We start from the raw sequence: 17,940 nt of genomic DNA on the forward strand, positions 1-17,940 counted from the left end.
AGTTAACAAGTTGTAACATGTTTTTTTCTACCTTGTTTTGAATTTACACTCCTGTGTGTCTCCTTTCCTTTTCCCTTTTCCTGTTTAGTCTTTGCTCTTAGGCTCCCTTTTCCCTCCAGCTGCTCCTCATCCCAGTTTAGAATCACACTCTCCCATCCCTTCTAGTTGCCCATGTTTTCTTTGCCCTTTTCTCTGAAGGGATCTGCAGCTTTTCTCCTTGTCACTGCTTCTCTTGTTCTGATTGCTTTCTGATGAGATTGGATTTCAGGCGGTGTTAATAGTCCTTTCTCTTTCTTTTTTTGTATGTAAGGCTGTTGGACCCTCTCTTGCCCAGCTCCTGAAAAGAGAGCCCCCAAAGTCCACCCTGGGATTGCTAGGTACGGCTCCGAGATGAGGTCTGTCTCCTGCCAGCTTCCACACTGTTCCCACTTCCTGTGCTGCTGCAGCTCCCGAGGAATCCTGCCGAGCTGCTCCCTCCCGTGTAGTCGGTGTGTCGGAGCTGACATTCGGGTACGGGCAGGGTATTGAAATGCAAATGCCTCGGCTATGACGAGGAGATAGTGCTGCGCTGGTGAAAAGCACTGAGAAGGTTGTGGAATATCTGTGATGTGAAGGGAGATTGTAAAGAAAGTACCTGAGAGGGAAACTGAAAATGTAATTTATAATCTTATCTTTCTGCTATTAACACCTCCAGATGTTTTTAACCTACTTTGAGTACAAAAATAATAATCTGTAGAACATGTTTTGGTTTAGTAGTTGAAGCAAAGTTCAGAGAGAGAATGTCAAGTTATTTGCAGCCATATGTAGCATTTCCTTGCTGTTAGTGGCAGCCAAAAATTGCCAGTGAGGGAAGTTCCACTCTCTATGTATGTAAAGTAACATGGATTTTGGAGAAGGACATGTGCAGCCCCAGACCCACAGTAAAAGGCTTTGGATTCTCCATGCTGTGATACCTGGAGGGATGGATGGAGTGTCGTGCCATGTTCTGAGCGTGTTACTTGTGACAGGCTGGTGCAGGGACCTTGTCTGCAGAGCCTTTCTTGGCATTACCAGTCTTCCCACCTTCCTGTGCTCCCACACACAACCGCTGTGTAAGGACTGAGAGTTGCACTGGGGTTTACATTGGCCTAAGGCTGAAATGCTTCCATTGTTTCACGTGGATCAGCACAATAATGCAGAATTTCCATTACCATACAGTTTTAAATCTAGAGTGGAAAAATACAGGCTGCAAACTGGAATAAGAGTTGCTAGTTGACTTTCACTGTTTTAAAGCAGGGTAAAGTGAAGCAGTGTACGCTGAGGAGAATGTGACAGCTTTAGAATTTCTTCGACATCAGTGACAAGGATAAATGACTTGTTTTTACTTGGTAACAATTCTAACTAGTTGTCCAATATTTGAGCTGCAATTTCCATAAATTGTGGTTTAGTGCTGTGGGCTCTGTGTTTTCCAAATCATAAGCAGAAATTATCAACCATGTAAGAAATTTTCAGTCTTCCTTTTTCCTGATATAGATAAGTAGCTGAGTGACTCAAGCAATTTCTTTCCCCATGTCTCTCTAAGTGGACTGAGTTGATTTGAGATTGCCTGATAGTGCAAAATGTGGATAGAGGAAAACTACACAGTGAGTGTAACTCTGAGATCACCTTCTTTAAACTGAATTTGTTTTGGGACCCCATCAGCTATTACAAAAGTTACCATGTGAACTCAGCAAGTTACAAAATGGTTTTACCACAAATGTTTTGGGGTTTGTCTGTTCAGATGACAACAAGAACAACAGAATTTTCAAACCCCTGGGAGCCTCATTCATCATTTATCTCCTTTTAGTAATCACATATTGCTGTGCAGGATAAGGACAAAATCAGTTTTAAATCACACCACTTGGAGAAGTGTTTTGTAATCAGTCTGTAATGGATTTCCTTTTTAAAATCTTTGATTCTGGGGAAATGGGGGAAAAAAGTATTTTCTCCATATAAAGTACAAAAAATATAAATAATATCTGGGAAAGGCATTTTTCCATTTGTAGACTTTATCCCACATTTTCCTTAAGAGTAATATTTCAATTTAAAAAGCCTCATATGTGCTTAAACATAAATGCTGAAAAATGCTCAACTGTCTTAATGCAGTCACTGTTGACTGCAGGAGACATTTTTAGCAAAGTTTTTGAAATCACAGTAAACAAATGGATAAAAATCATGCCAGGCTAAACATTGTAGGCTTCTAGCAATACTTGTTTTAGTAACATCTTGTCTGAGATGCCAGTTCAGTGTGGCGCTAAAAAGTAAGATCACTGACTTGATAAAGTTAGTGCTATTTCAGAAAATACTGCTACTAGCACAGAGTTTGCCAAATGCAACGTTATTGGTGTTCAAGCAGATTTGGGTTATTGTATTGTTGGATAGAGGTTCTGTAGGAAGCTGTTTAGTGTTCATAGTTTGACCTTCCATGTTTTTGTAAAACTGATCTCAATACTAAAATGTTCCCTCTTGGATGCATGCCTGTATTTATACAGGCCTCCCTACAAAGCTCACCAGAGGAGGAAGACAGTCTATAATACAGGAGATGTAAATTCTGCATGTATATATTTATATCCAGTCTTCCAGCTCTGAGGGTCTTACTGTCAGAAAAGCCTTCAAACACATTTAAAAGACATTTAAATCTTATGCTATAAACATGAACAAATATAGACATCCTTCCACACTTCATGTATATTCCCTCTTAGTGTAAGTCTCTGTACATATCACAGATGCTCTTATTGTTGTCTCAGCTGCCAAATTTCCTCTCAGTGAGTATCATTGTTCTGGTTTTATACTTGTTGGTGTCCTTTCTGGGGGCTTTTGTGATGCAGCAAGAAGAAGGAAGAACAGTTTTAAAAGTATGTAATCTTCCCCAAATTGGCCGGGAAATTCAGAAGCATGTGTGGCTGAAGGTAATAGAGACACTTAAAATTTCAGTGGCTCTAGAGCTGAAGCTGTCCTTGGGTAACTGTTTTAGCACCTTTTTTTTTTTTTCCGCCCCTCAGTTCTGCCTTTCTCTCTACCTTGTTTTAGGCCCAAATAGTCTTCTGCAGAGTGCCCTCTTAGCCTGTTTGGAATCCTGTTAAAATCACTGATTCCTTCTTTAAAGGCTCAGAGTTGCATCAATATTGCTTTAATAAACTTTGAAGTTTAATGCAAATATATACAAGCTCAGAGAGAATAAATATTAGTCCAGGAGTTTTCCACGGGGGAGTAAGTCATGTTGTGTAATTGTTTTTCCATTTGCTTTAAACTTTGCTAATTGTCCTTCTGGGCCTTCCTCATCTAGATTGGGTAGTTTTCCTTAAAAACAGGTTGCACAATATTCCCCAGTCTCAGACTTTTAAGTCTGTAACTATATGGTTAAGGAGTGTGACTCCTGCCATTTGGAATGATCTTTGGAGGCGATAGTTTATTTAATGACTTTTGTTCTGTAAACTGTAGACATTTTCAGTTTTTAGAAGCAGGGAGACAGCTCCTAGTAAAGATGTAGAGAGTGAGGGGCGCATAAAAGCTGCCAACGTGATCAGTTACACATGCTGTGATTGTGCAACAGCTTGTGGTATGTTGTAGTCAGTGGAAGAATTCAATGAACTTGGTGTTAAACATACATCCAACTCATAAATGCTTACTATTTTAGGACTTTATATATGTAGAATTGTATTTTCATACTGTGATTTTTTTTTTTTAATTTGGAATATCATATTATTAGCAAGGAAGTCTCAAACCTGCTCTGCTGCTAATGAAGCTGTCAATAACATACCTTTCAATTTTAACAACAAAAATTTGAAAGTGTTATTGCAGGCCTTGAAGTGAGACAGATTCAGATTTAAAGCACAGTATTTTTGGCTAGAGAAGATTGTTTGGGAAGCGCAAAAAACGAAGGCGTGTTAGGGCAAAGCTTGCTGAGGCTCCTGTGCCTCTGAATTTTGCCTGGTATTTCTTGTACAGCAAAGGCAGCACCCCTGTGAGAGAAAATGTCAGTACAAGCAGAGCTGAGAGCTTCCCCTGTATTTCATTTACCCTGTGAGCTGTGTCAGTTCCAGCTGCCATATCCTAATTGGCATCTTGCTCCATGAACCTGTTGGCAGGCAGGGTGCTGGGTCATGGTTCCTTACAAGTTAACCCACTTACCTTCTCAGAGCAGCAGCAAATCTCTTCCAAAGGTGGTTCTTCTAGTCAAGTTGTTCAGTAACTGGTGCATCAGGAGGAGTGTTGCACTCTGGTACATAAAGTACCTGTTTTTAGCAAGTGATAGAGAGACACTGTTAGTAACAGTTGCCATGAAAAACCTCCTGCAACAGCATTAAGGTGAGATTGCAGAGTGGTTTAGATGGAGATTCCTCAACCTCACTGGAGCTTTAGTCATGGTGAGTTCTCCCGTGTTCTGCATAATTCTCCATTGTTCTGCTTGTTGGAGTGTGGGAAGTGTTTGATTGTTTGTTGCTTTCAAAGAGAGAAGCTCAATCAGGTTCCATTCTGATGGGCATTGCCATCAGCATCAGAAGGGGATTCAGTAACTACATTCTTTACACACACAATTGCAAATCATACTGGATTGCATAATGTTGTAAACAGCAAGAAGTGGTGCATAAAAAAGGTGCCCAGTTCTCACCCCTCATCTTTCTTTTTTCCACAAGACTGTAACTTTTCTCTATAGTATGCAACAGTGATAACATTGCAGGATTTTTTTCTACTCTGTCCTTTGCAGATTGACTTCATTGCTTATGGTTGTACATTATCTTTGTTTATCAGTGTAAATCAACAGTGCTGTTCCTGAACAGTGGAGATAGCAACAGACAGACCTTCTGTAGCCAAATTTGCAGAGCGAGAAACAGTGTTGTATAGAAACATGTTGGAAAAGATAACCGGCACAGGTTATCGGGGAGTTCTGCTCAGTCCCCCCAGAGGGGATGATGGAAATGCTGTGGAATAATGGCATTTTCTAAAATACTCCTACACAACTGCCCTCACAGCTGGAAGGTTCATGCATAATAATAATTCTCAGGGGAAATAACAGTAAACAGGTGATATACCAAAGCAACAGCATTTAAATAAGTGGGAATTAGATTTAATACATCAAATGTTACATAATTGGTTTTTTTCCCCCCAGAGTTCAGTTTCTGCAGTTCTTTGCATATTAAATATTGGAGTGTCTACATAGTAAGCTAACTTGAGGTGCTTTCATTGAAAAGTTTTTAAACACCCAAATGGAATGAAATCTGTAGAACACAGGAGGAAATATGAATCCATATAATGAATATTGTTGTCTTCAGCAGCAATCACTGTTTACTGAGGGGGTTATAAGCTCAGTCAATAGTCACTAAATTGTATTGCATGGATAACACATTGAATATTTTTTTGTGTTCTGCTGACTAAAAGAGTTGGTGTACTTTTTCAATTAAGTAATCACAATAGAAGTTTGAAAATATATTGAAAAAATAAGCAGCCAGTACCCAGTTCATAGTTGCAGTGATTGTGCTAGGTGCAAATACCTGCATTGTGGATAAAAATTACTGAAAAAGTGAAATAATTGAAAATCAGTCTCAGTTTCTAAACAAAGGTAAGCTCTGCTTTTCCAAAAACGATAGCATTGTCATTACTGTAGACACTGTAGAGGAGCACAGCTGTCTCTCTACAGCAGATGGATGTGGCGTCTTGAGTTTCTCTTGCTGATAATGAGCAAGATGCTTGTCCATTCAAGTGTTTCAAACTACATGGAAACAGTTATAATTTAAAAACTTTGTTTCCTTCCTACTGTGAATGTGAGGCAATAGCAGGGTTTTTTTTGTAATTTTGATTTGGCTTTCACATACCAGTTTACAAATGTCTCTAAGGTATTTTAAAATTCATATATTTCAGCTACTTTTAGTTTAATTCACTTTGCCACACAGGTCAAGGTTTCTTTTCCATCACTATTTTTCCATGACTTCTTGGAGTAATTGTTCTGCAGGCAAGGTAAATGTGTATCAGACATAAAAATGTTCATTGGATGATGCAAAGTAAAATATCTGCCCCAGCTGCATAATCTGCTACAAAGTTTTGAAAATGACAGCCAGAGGACAGCTCAAAGCCTGGGCAGCTCCTGGATCCTTCCTGAGACCAGTGGGAAGGGATTTGTTGTCTCAGAGGTGCACTTGCAGTCATCAGTCTGCACTTGTAAGTTTTTCTTGAACATTCTTGCTGTTTTCTTGGTAGTGGGTGTATGATGGAGGTTAGAAAGGAGAGCTGTCACACCACAAAAAAGACACTCTATTCATTAATTTGAGAGATGAACTAGACTCAGTTGGTATTCTGAGATCTTAAAAAATAGGAGAATGGAAAATTGTATCTTCCTGAAGTGCCTTCCTCAGGCTGATAAGGAATGCACTCTGTAAACCATGTGAACTCATCACTTCCATGTCCTTGGGTGCGTGTGACAGTGCCATTTAAGAACAGAATATGCAGAGAACAAAAGGGATGTCAATCTTGAAGTTAATTGTGCTGCACCTGAAAAATCAGAAATCTGGCCTTTAGATAAGGAAAAAATACTGAAATAGAAGTCTGCCTTCTTTATTTTTACCATGAGAGAGGAAAGTGAAGGCATCTCGTGATGAAGGTAATGGTCTTTCTGAATGCTGCTTTGCTAATTGGTGTCACCCTAATGTGTCTGCACTGTTTCACAGCATGTGCCGGGACCTGGGATAAACATTGTCTTTTGGAAAAGCTGTACACAATGTGTAAAGAGAGGGAACATTGTCTCTTCTGCCTCTCTAAGATGTGTTGGAATAAATACGTTGTTTTGAAAGGGTTTTTTCATATTTTTCAGATGAGCAACACTCTTGAGCTTTGTGCTTTTTATTACATAACATTTTAATTTTTTTAAGTTCTGAGCATGACCTCAAGTTTTTATTTTGCATTCACAAAGTATTTGCTGCTTGTAGCCATGTAAAAGCATTTCCCTATATTCTAGCTCTGTAACACCTCTAGTCCCCCACAGTTTGTTTGGGAGGCTTAACTGCAGTGTTTTGAGTAGCAAATATTTTCTTTAGTACTTATAGAATTCCCTCTGTATAAAATTATGACTTTCTGAAGAAATACTGGCACAAACTGTGGAAGCTGTTAGGTTTTGGAACTTGTGTTCAAATTACTCATTTTCTCTGCTTTATTTCTTCTTTCACCTCATAATTAGAGGCTGGTGGACAAAGCAGACTTGGGGCTGAAGGGCCTGCTTTGGAATCTGACAAAAAGGGAGTCACTTAGAAAAAAAGAGTATGTCTTTTGGGTGGAGAAAAAAAAAGTGCTTGAATTGAAGAAACAGTTCTAGGTGCTGTGGTTTATTTTGTTGTTTGGCTTTGCAGACAAGTCAGTTCTGGCATTCCCATGCACCAACTTCCACTGTTACATATCTTATGTGTATAAATGAGTTTATAGTTCCATAGAAAACAGTTACTGACTGATCAATTTTAGTATTTGTGGAAGTTAAGCTATAAAATTTCTGTCAACAGTTCAAAAGGACTCTTTGTAAATATCTTTGGCCATGAAGATTTGGACAAATGTGATCACTCTACACTATGTTGCTCTGAAATCTACAGCTTAAAAATTATTTCTATCTCAAAATCAACTTTTTAGTGTTATTGGGGAAAAATGTTGTATAAACTTTCATTCAAAGAGGAGGCATTTTCTGTTGTCATCCTGAGAATAGTGTGTGTCTTTGCTCAGATTTATCTGGATGTGTATATGTATATCTTACAGATATATTTGTTTGAAGCAGCTATTAATGTTGAATCTTCTGCTATATTCATGTTTTGGGAAGAGTCCATTTTTATCTTCAGAGTAGTACACTAGAAGGTAGTGGTGATTTAGAAACATTTCACTGTCTGGGGAGTGTGACTGCAGTGGTCATCTTTCCAGAAATTTGCTGGGGCTTTGGTTTGCTAAAGTATTTTTTCCTTTAAAGTGCTGGTTGAGGAGACTTTTAACGAGCATCCCAGCTGTCTGTGTATTGGAAGCAGAGAGGCAGCAGAGTGAAATGGCTTTTTAAGTCAACTCCTATCAAAATGCAGAACTCCATAAGTTACTGATTTTACAAATAAGAGAAGTAAAAGCTTGGCTTGCCTGAAGTCAATTATTCTAGTGTTTAAAAGAGGACCCAGAACACTCTCATGGTCTTACTCACTTTGCTAACCCAGCCTTTTGAAAACAGCCATGGTAAATATTTATTTAGTTGCCATAATACAGTATGGGAATGTCTTCTAACCTCAGCAGTTAGGCTGCTGCTTCTAAGAACTTCAAGTCTTTAGTTTGAATGTTAAAGATTTATGGCTTTACATCACAAATTGTATTTCCAAAGGCTTATCCTGGCACTGCTGTGTTTTGTTTTTGTAACTCTGTTGTATTGTCATCTTTCTTGAACAACTTGCTGTCAAAGCACATGCCAGGTCATGTGTTACAGTCAGTTCAGAGCAAGCGTACATTTTGCCAGTTAAATATTTCTCTCTGTGAGCTCTAAGAGCTGTCTTGCATATCAGAAGCTTGCAGCCCAACCTGTTGATGAGTATTTGCTTTTCTTATGGCCGAATACTTAACATGTAATTTGGGAGTCATCTTTGGAATTAATTTCTGTATTGTTCAGCAATGGGAAAAAACTTGGAAACTGGGATGATGCTTTGTTTGTTGCTCAGTTTTCAGATTATTTAATCCAGGTGCTCTTCTTCCATCTAAAAATTGAAATTTTGGATTAAAACAGATTTTTGCTATTTTTAGAGCATGGAAGATCCTGCCTTTAAACTCCAAGTCAGAGACTGAATAAATACTTGTAAGTAAAGAAGCCTCATTTTTACAATTTTCTTCGTTGACCTCAGGATCACATTTTCCATCATTTATGACAAGAGATAAAGCAGTCTGCTTGCAAAACAGTAAAATGCATTCAAGTCTTTTGGTATTGTCAGACCATGACAAAAGCTTAATAAGAGGAGAATGATTAGCAAAATGACATGCACTCACAATTTTTTTAACTCTTGTGTAAAATATACTGAAATCTAAAATGGGGCATAGTGTTCTCAACAAAATGCTGATGGTGACAAAAGCTTTGACAATGCAAACATTCTCACTTGTGGAGCTGAATCAATTGGAAAGAGCAGCCAAACGGGCAAAGTGGAAATACTGTTGTCTGAAACATTTACTAGCAATGATCTGCGTTAAAATAATTTGGTACAATTAATTGGTGCTTTTTGTCATTTCTTTTGCACAGCGGTTTTCATGTGTACCACAGTCTTATCGTGAAGCGAGAAAATGAGGCTCTTTCTGAGCTGGCTAATGCGTTATTGCAGAGATTTGTTTCTTAATCTTCACTGGAGATTTTGAAGTACTGGCTGGTTTTTAGCAGGCTGATTTAGTTCTTGTTTGATTTGAGAATATACAAAATAGGACTGCTGTAATCAAAGCTTGGTGGTAGCTTTTGGCAAGTCCTGAGTTATTTGTGCAGTAGCATTGTACTGAGGACACGATGCATTTTAGGGAGGGGAAATCAGAACAATGTGCTGATTTGCTTGTGTGGGCTAATATGACTCATTTAGAATGAACTCCTTTAAAAGTTTTTTTTTTAGGAAAAACTGACAGGCTAACCTCAGGTTTCAAATCAGTTTTAAACTGTCTAGCAGGGTGGAAGTCTCCCTTCGACCTGCAAGGCCCCAGTAATTCTCCATGGTTGGGGGTCAGCAGTTTACAAACACTGCCTGGACCAATGATCTGTGAAATCAATCTTTGAGTCTTCCTGCTGCTGCCTTTGAACAGTTTCATTGATGGCAAAGTAGAAATGACTCAGGCTTTGGAATGTGATTATAAAAATTCTAAAGCTTAAAACATACAGAAGACAAAATGTTGATGCTTGGAAAGTTTCTTTACCCTTGGAATGAGAGAGTTTTGGTCCTGACATTTTCTGGAGGTATGTCACAAGATCCTGAACAGGATTACTTTGGTAATGTGGTGCTATTGCATAAATATATTGAAGACATTTTGCCCACCTTTCAAATTGAAACTACTGTATGAATGAGTCAGCTGGCTGGCTGCTTGCATGTTAAAGCTAACATTTTGTGGGTTCAGAGATGCTTAATTGCTTTTATGCTGTGAATGAATAAGATGGATTAATTTATATACAGCACTTCCTAGTTAGAGAGAAGTCAGTAGTTTTAAAGCCCAATGAAGCAGTGGTTATAGGTGCCACACGATCTGCTGCTCTTGCTGAAGACAGTTCTTTAAAGCTGAACTGTCATGGTTCCCTCATATCGAGCTTAGTACCTCCATTAATAAAACATGCTTTCTGTTGTTGCTTCAAGCATCTGTGACAACTGGCTTATTGTTCCCACCCAGTGCCAAGTGGTGTTTCATATTAAGTAAGTTTTTTTCCAAAGCAATTGTTTTGAGTGGAGTTTGTTGCATACTGACTCCAGCTAGCATGCTTCAGTCTGGCAGTGGATTCAGATATCCCTGTGAAGGGTTCACATCTTTGATTCATCTCTCATCTTATGCACTTGTATTTTCTTTGTTTTCTTTCAGCACAGCATATCTATAAAATACTGTGTGTTCTGGCTTGTAGGATTCACCTCGATGTAGGTGAAAACAAAAGTGTTATGAAAATCATAGTTCTGTCTGTGTGTGCTGAAAAATTGCTGGAACCTGTGGCAGAATTGGGTGTTGGCTTTTGCCAGTGCCAGAGGAACTGATGCTTCCAGGTCTGGGGAGGCACAGAGGGTGCCTCCATCGAACTCAAGCTGTGTGTAAGAATAAGAGCAGCTGTTGGAAGTGTCCCAGCGCTCTGGGCCGTGGCCATACAAGGAGCCCTCTCTGTACAAAGCTGGTCTGTCTGATCCATGTGTTCCATGTGTGTTAAAGTTCATGGGGCTCTTTGTCTGGGTGTCAGCCACGGGTGCTTTTCATCCCCGAGGTGCCCAAAAACATCTCTTGATATTATTAGAATGGTAGAAAGGAAGTGAAAAAGAGGGAAAACAGACTTAGTGAATATTTCAGCGGGTCTTTGCCAAATCACATTTTGGGATTCATTTCTATTTTAAATACTATGGTGGCTGCCAAAGCTGGCAAACTGTGATCCACTTTGGAAGGGGGAGGAGACTTCATTACTTCTCTGCCAGAGGAGGAACATCACTTCATTTTCTGTTGCTTTGTTTTTTCTTTTGTAGTGAACAAAGAAATGCTGCAAGAGAAAAGTAGAAAAAGCCATTTTTCAAAGCTTTTCCAGAAATTTTACAAAACAACGGGTTTGATTTACACTTTAAATGTGGTTTCCTGTCTTCTCTTACGTCATTTGCATACCTTTAAAAACAGCTTGGTTTAACTTTATTTTATAGGAATCTGTCCTTTCCTCCACTAGTGCTCTTCAGGGTATTGTTTCCTTGATTATTTCTACGTGCATATAAGCAAGAAGTGACCAAATTTAATCACCAAACAATTGGCCAGATTTGCATAGAGAAAAACTGATTAGAATCACCAAAAAACCAGGCTGAACATAGAATAATATCTATGCTTAAATAACTAAATCCCACAGTTTAAGAAGATAAGATGACTGAATAGCGAAGAAAAAGAAAAAACTGAGAGCCAAAAAATATCTGGGTTTTCTTCCTGCTTTTGTCATGCCTCACTTGTAGCCTTGGAAACTGAGACAAAGAGGTTAAGAAACTTGCTCATTCTTAAAATGGAGATAAGATACAGCTTACAGCTTATTTTAGTCTCACGTATTCCTCTGCAAAGTGCTGTAAGTGAACAGTGCTGGATTTTTAACAATATATATCTATATCATGAACTTGTTTATTTAGGACTTGAGCCAGTGAACCCATGTTTAGTTGTGTTTCCTGTGCATACCTGTTAGTGATCCTTTGTTTGAATCTGTCAGTCTTTGCAGGTTATTTCATCATCTCTGTCTGGTGGGTGCTGGATGTTTTGGTGAAACCAGACAGTTCTGGGACTTGGAGCAGGATGCCCGGTGTCCCACCACTTAGGCACAGTGCAGAGGGGATGGTTGGCTCCATCCTTTTCAAACAAGCTCTCGTTTTCCCTCGAGGCATCTAAACCAGGGATTCAAGATTGAGGGATCAAAACATTGGAAAGGGTTCTTGGCAAATTGATCAATGGTGAAATACTTACAAGCTCTTATTTTTAAATCTGGAAGTGCCACTTTTTAGTTAAGGTCTGTTCCTAGGGCTTTTGTTTTATAGGCTCTCTGGACATTCACACGCTGTTTATATTAATGCAGCTCATTTGTAGGCAGTGCAGACACTTTTAGAAATTGTAAAACTGTGGAGACATTTAATGGCTGAGGATAAATTGCACAGCTGTGGACACTATTTATACTTTGCTGTATAGAACAGAGTCTGCATCATGAAATAAGCATAGCTCAGTGTTGTCAGTTATTTTTCATGTTTTTTTAATCTTGGAGAGGGCTTGCCAGCTCTTGGGTTTACATGTTAAAAACTGTTAGCATGTCCATATCCTAAGAAGATAAAGTTCATGCTTTTTACCCATTAAGAAGATAGATATTGAAGAAAGGAGAGAGAAGGTGAAATGTTTTAAAATCTTGGTAAATAGTTCTAGAAACACTGCATAAAATTTCTGGGCTTAGAGGAGTAGTTCCTAAATATGCAAAGGGAAACTAAATATGATTAGAAATAACCAGGACTTGATAGAAGGCAAAGTGAACAAGTAACTCATGCAACAAGTTCGTTTACAGGTTAAGGATCTGAAACCTCTGCAAAGCACATATCCCTTCCTAATGAAAGAAATGTCCAAGCCCACAGCTTTCAGTAAAAGAGCAATTTAAAGCAATTTCCAACTTATTTCTCCTTACATATTTTAGTAATTATAACTTTAATAATTAGATCTCAACCAAAGGACACAGAAAGAGCAAGTTGTTTGTTCCTTGTAGATGTGTTAATGATGGAAATCTTTAGAAGTCAACTTTAAAGGACAAAAGGACAAACACAATTATAAGATGTGTAAAATGGAAATTAGGCACTGAGACAGAAACTGAATTGCTTCAAAGATAAGAGGCTAGGATAAATTAAGAACTAGTAGATACCATCTTCGAAATACTGGAATCTAATATCTTTGACAATTACTTTGAAAAAAGTTTGCTGAAAGAAACCATAGGAAACTGCAGACATTGCATAGTTCAGGGCTCCTACTTTTTGTATATTGCACATGGACTGTGACTAATTTCAAGTTGTCCCCGTATTTTATATCTGCAAGGTTCCATAAAATTATTCTGCTGTTTAAAACACCTCTGAGTGTTTCTACATCCTCTAGAGATTTAGTTGCAATGTTGTAGTTTGTTCCCTTTTCTCCCTTAATGCTCTAAAATCCACAGGCTTGTTCTGTCTCAGATTGCTGTCTGTTATGGGAACCAGGGGATAGGGTTAGTGGGTGAATTATGAAGTAATTTGATCAAGGGCTCAGGAGATAGGATCTTTCCTCTCTTTTCTTCCCTTGTAATGTCAACACTGTGGTTTTTAGAAAATAATAACTTGCACGTATGCTCTGAAATTCCAGCTTTAGCTCTGACTTGTCCTAAGCTGTTACCGCTTTGTTGGGGTTGATCTGATTTGACAGCTCTTGTCCCTCTAAGAAACTAATTTCCAAATTTGTATTACAAAAGTTCGATCAAAAGATAAAACTTGAACTAATAAGATGAATAACTTACTGACATCAAAGAGAAAATGGAATGGGGCAGAGCTGAGAGCCTGGAACACTGATAAGTTCCCAAAAATTCCTTGTGGATGAGTTCTGCTGACCGTTGTGAGTGTCTCATTGCCACTACTATTTCTAAAAATGAGGCTATGTACTTACCAAAATAAAAAAAATTTGGTTAACAAAAGTTTTTTTAGAATATTTCATACACTGATAATTTTATTTTTGGTTCAGAAGCTTAGGAAGTCCTTAGACCTGCCAGCCACGTTCCTTCAGTTCTGTTCAGCACTCTGTTGATGCAGACTGATAAATTCTTTCTAGATCAAGTTGGAATCCATGAAAGGGATGTTGTCCCTTACCTGTCAGTCATCCCTCAGCTACAGGTTACTGCCCCTGCCTGCACGGTGCAGGACAGAGCTGCAATACCTCTTACTAGATTTCAGTACAGAGTGAAGCTGATTAGTTTTCTTAGGAATTTAAACATCTTAAATCTAAGTTGTTTTCCTTTGCACTGCAGTGAGCTTGCACAGGCATTCTTCATATTCTTGCTGAGAGACAGCAGCTTGATAAATCACTCTATCTGACAAGAGCAACTTTTTACTTCTTGACTGGTACCCTTCAGCCCACTCACAAATGAGGTGGGTTTTTTTTCCATTCTTCAGATGTCTGCTTATGTGAGAAAAGAATATGTGGATGCAGTGGTAAAATGTCAGCCCCACTCCTTAAGACAGAATTTGTTAGGCTGAGGGAGCAGCAGCTGGCTGTGCCCCCCTGGGGGACAGAACCTCTGCTGAATGACCCCAGAAGGGACGTCTGGGCTAGGTGTCTTTGGGAAGAATCACTTTAATATGATGCCTTCATTTGAGTGACACTTTCAGGAGCAATTTCTCTGAAACACTTAGATGTGTTTATACATGTGTGTCTCTTCCTTTGCATATTTAGCTTTTTCCATTCTGTGCATTTTAGTCCAAGGATGTGTGTTCAGGGAGATCAGGGCTGATTGCTGGCTGGCTCTGCAGCCTGACGGGGCTCTGCTGTGGAAAACCTGCATCCCCTAGATCCTTCTTAAATTGCACAGTGCTAAGTGATTTGTGATTCCAGCCTGGAAAGCCCTACTGCTACTTTAGACTTCTTGAAAGTGAGACAAACTAATGTTTTTCTTATTGCTGCCATGTTAGAGAACCACTGTATGTACTGTGCTGCAAATGTAGCTCGTGACTTCACAGCAGCAGCTCTTTAAGCCTCACTGTCCTTCAGACACAGGTAACTGTGGCAGGAGCAGTTTGCTTCTGCTTCCTGGGATGACAGAGGAGAGAAGATGCACCAATGGCACAGTACAAGGTAATTAATTTTTTTTTTTTAGTGTCTTTTATTACATAAATTATCAGCATTGCCTTGGTGACTGCATAAATACATCAACAGAGTAATGCAGCTGTAGTTGTGAAGCTCTGTGTTATCACATTGCAGTCTGGGCAGCTCTGGCATGCAGAACCTTTCATGATGAGCTCCTGTTTCTTGATTTACCTCCTCTGAAGCAGTAAGTGGGAATATTTGTTTCAGACCTGTAGGTTTTTAAAGCATGGGAGGTTTCTATAGAGCATTGGTCACTTTGTGAAAAGACTGTAATACCAAGTGTGCAACAACTGAAAGCCTGCAATGAGTGAGCAAATTTAATAAAACTTGGAACTTGCTAGCAAAGGAAGGGATATCACCTCATACTACACTGGTTTCCCAACTTTAAGGAAGTTGGGTGTGATGTAGCACCAATTTAATGCAGACTGCAGCGTTTTAAAGGCAGCCGTAGGCTGGGCAGTTAGACTTCTACATTCTAAAAACTCTTCATCAAAGGTTTTACAGATCAGTTGGCTTGGAAGAATACCTGATCAGTCTCTCTTGAGGACAAGAGAACTTAGATGTGTTTGGGAGAAAATAAGTTCTTCATAAAAATATTTTTTCGTAATTCTTTTATCAAATTAAGGAAAATAGTAGCATAGCTTTAAAGAGTTTTGTTAACAGGAATTTTTAAAGGAATTTGAATTAAGAATGTAACTAGTGACATCCTTAGAAGTATAATTAAATATTTATGATACTGAAAAATCATACTTTCCATGTGCTTACACAGAGCCAAGTGTTCTTCTTATGTTCCTCTCGTGTATTTCTGTTCTGAGATTCAGGGTTGGGGTAAATGAATGACTCATGTGTGTCCAAGCTCTTAAGCTCTGTTTTACCCTCTTCCTGTTGTGCAGTTTTCCCAGGAGTTTGTCAGTCACAGTGGAGTAATGCATTTACTCCCTGAACTTGGGTTAGCCAGGACTCTTGGGGAATTTCATTACTCCCTTCTGGAAGGTGCCTGTAGTGTAATCCTGTACAGTCTGTCAGTATTCCTTGGAATCCCTTACCCCAAGGTAAAAGGCAGTGCAAGAATCGTTTTGAAGAACACATCATGGGGAAAAAAACATATTTTTCTTTAGAAGGATTGTGTAGGCGTTTATACCATCTCAACTTGATGATTTTCATAGGGAAAAATGTGAAAGCTGCATATCTGAAGGAATGGGATCTATACTTGGATTATTACAGTAATATTTGCCATTAGGCTGCCAGACTGGCTAAATCTAGCTCAGGAGCCAAGCCCTTTGCCATGACTTGATAATCCCACTGCACTGATGTTACTGTGGTGGGTTTCAGCTGGGAATGAAAACCCTGCTGGAGCCCAACCAGCCTTTTTACCTGTCTAAAAGTAATAAATTATGTTAGGAGTTAGAAATAGGTTAAGAAGAGTTTCAGTGTGTTATAGTCTGAAGAATCCATAAAAGTCAATGTTGCAAGATGGCAGTAAAACTTCCTTACTGCCTTCATGCTGAGCTCCTACAAGCAGATGCGAAATCAAAGAGGAGGAGGGTTGTTTTTATGGCATGTGACTGTTGCCAGGAGATTCTTGGTTGCCATCAGAAAGATAATTTTGCTTAATGGCTGTGATCAGCTACCAATTGAGACATACAAAAGTGCTGCGTTAAAATAGCGTTCTGCCAGTTCCTGTGCACCTCTCATCTTTTATCACAAAGAACTGTTTAGCTACCCAGAGCATCAGAAGCAAGAAAGCAGGGCCTTTCAAGGTTAGAGCTCGTCATGCTTGGGTAACGCAATTCAGAAGAGCCTAAACACAACAAACCAAAATCTGTGAAATGATGCATGGCTTCACGCTTCTGTAATTTTGAAAAAGTACATATAGATTTCCATTCTTCCATTCTAAAGAGCCCTTGAAGTATGTCAAGTATTTATAGCTTTGGATGTCTCACTTGTACATGCGAGAGTTAATGACTCACACCTTTCCTAAACAATTGAAGTGCTTCCTGAATAGCAGAGAAAACATTCCCTCCTCTGCTCAGTACTGATTCACATTCTGATTCACATTTGTTTGTTGTCATGTGGCAAACACCATTTGGCATGTTTACTCCTAGGTCTTAATTACCCAGCAGCAGTACTTTTCTCTTTATAGGTCTTATTTCCTTTCCCTCTCTCAACTGTAGCATGGAACAGCACCTAAATTAATCCAAAAATAATGGCTTAGTTCTTCCTCCTATCTTCCTTCCTCTCCCCAGCTGCTTCTGCTTCTTCCCCTGTCACCAGCACCCGTGGGCCCTCCACTGAATTTGAGTTAACTTGTTAAAGCAACAGAGTTACTTCAGTGAAGAAGACAGTTTTGACACTAGGTTTGCAGTTCAAATTGGCTCAGTGATGAGGCTTGTAACCATCAGGACCAGCACACAGGAGGGGGCCACACTGGCACCAGGAACACGGTAAGGGAGAGGGATCTGTGCAGTATCTCTATATTTAACACAAGGAAATTACAGTAAACTCTTCATTCTGCTTAACCATAACTTTTGTTAAAGATTTGTATTGCTTTTTGTCCCTGAAAGAGCTTATCCTGAGGCATGTGAGAAGGTAACAGAGCATGCTGTGGGGCCAGAAGAGAAGGGAATGGCTCTAGGATCCCTCCCCATGTAATCCTTAATTGTTACCCAAACCCTCAGATCAGAGTAGTGTTTTGGCAGATGTCTTGCACAACCCATTTTAAAGAGCTGCTTGCACCTCCTGTCCTGTCTCTTGGTTTCATGCTACATTAGCACGTGTACTCATGTACCTCTGTCCAGAAATGGGTCCCAGAAAAAATGAGGCAAGTGCTTATTTTGCTGAGTTTCTGTTTACCCAGATGAGTTCAACCTGTGGCCGTACAGAAGGATGTCAGCA

At 39.2% G+C, this 17,940-nt stretch overlaps 1 protein-coding gene across 3 annotated transcripts in view; it reads left to right on the forward strand.

Moving 5' to 3' along the window:
* The first annotated feature begins 291 nt into the window (after positions 1–291).
* Positions 292–17,940, forward strand: part of PEAK1 (pseudopodium enriched atypical kinase 1) — a 108,046-nt gene continuing 90,397 nt past the window's right edge. Inside the window, exon 1 of one of the 3 annotated variants that reach the window (XM_017745154.1) lies at positions 292–510. The gene's annotated coding sequence lies outside the window, so the exon portion shown is untranslated. The remainder of the gene's footprint in view (positions 511–17,940) is intronic. The other 2 variants (XM_017745157.1, XM_017745155.1) reach the window with 2 other exon arrangements.

The sequence above is a fragment of the Corvus brachyrhynchos genome, unplaced genomic scaffold, assembly GCF_000691975.1.
Source record: "Corvus brachyrhynchos isolate BGI_N302 unplaced genomic scaffold, ASM69197v1 scaffold309, whole genome shotgun sequence".
NCBI classification, from domain to species: domain Eukaryota; kingdom Metazoa; phylum Chordata; class Aves; order Passeriformes; family Corvidae; genus Corvus; species Corvus brachyrhynchos.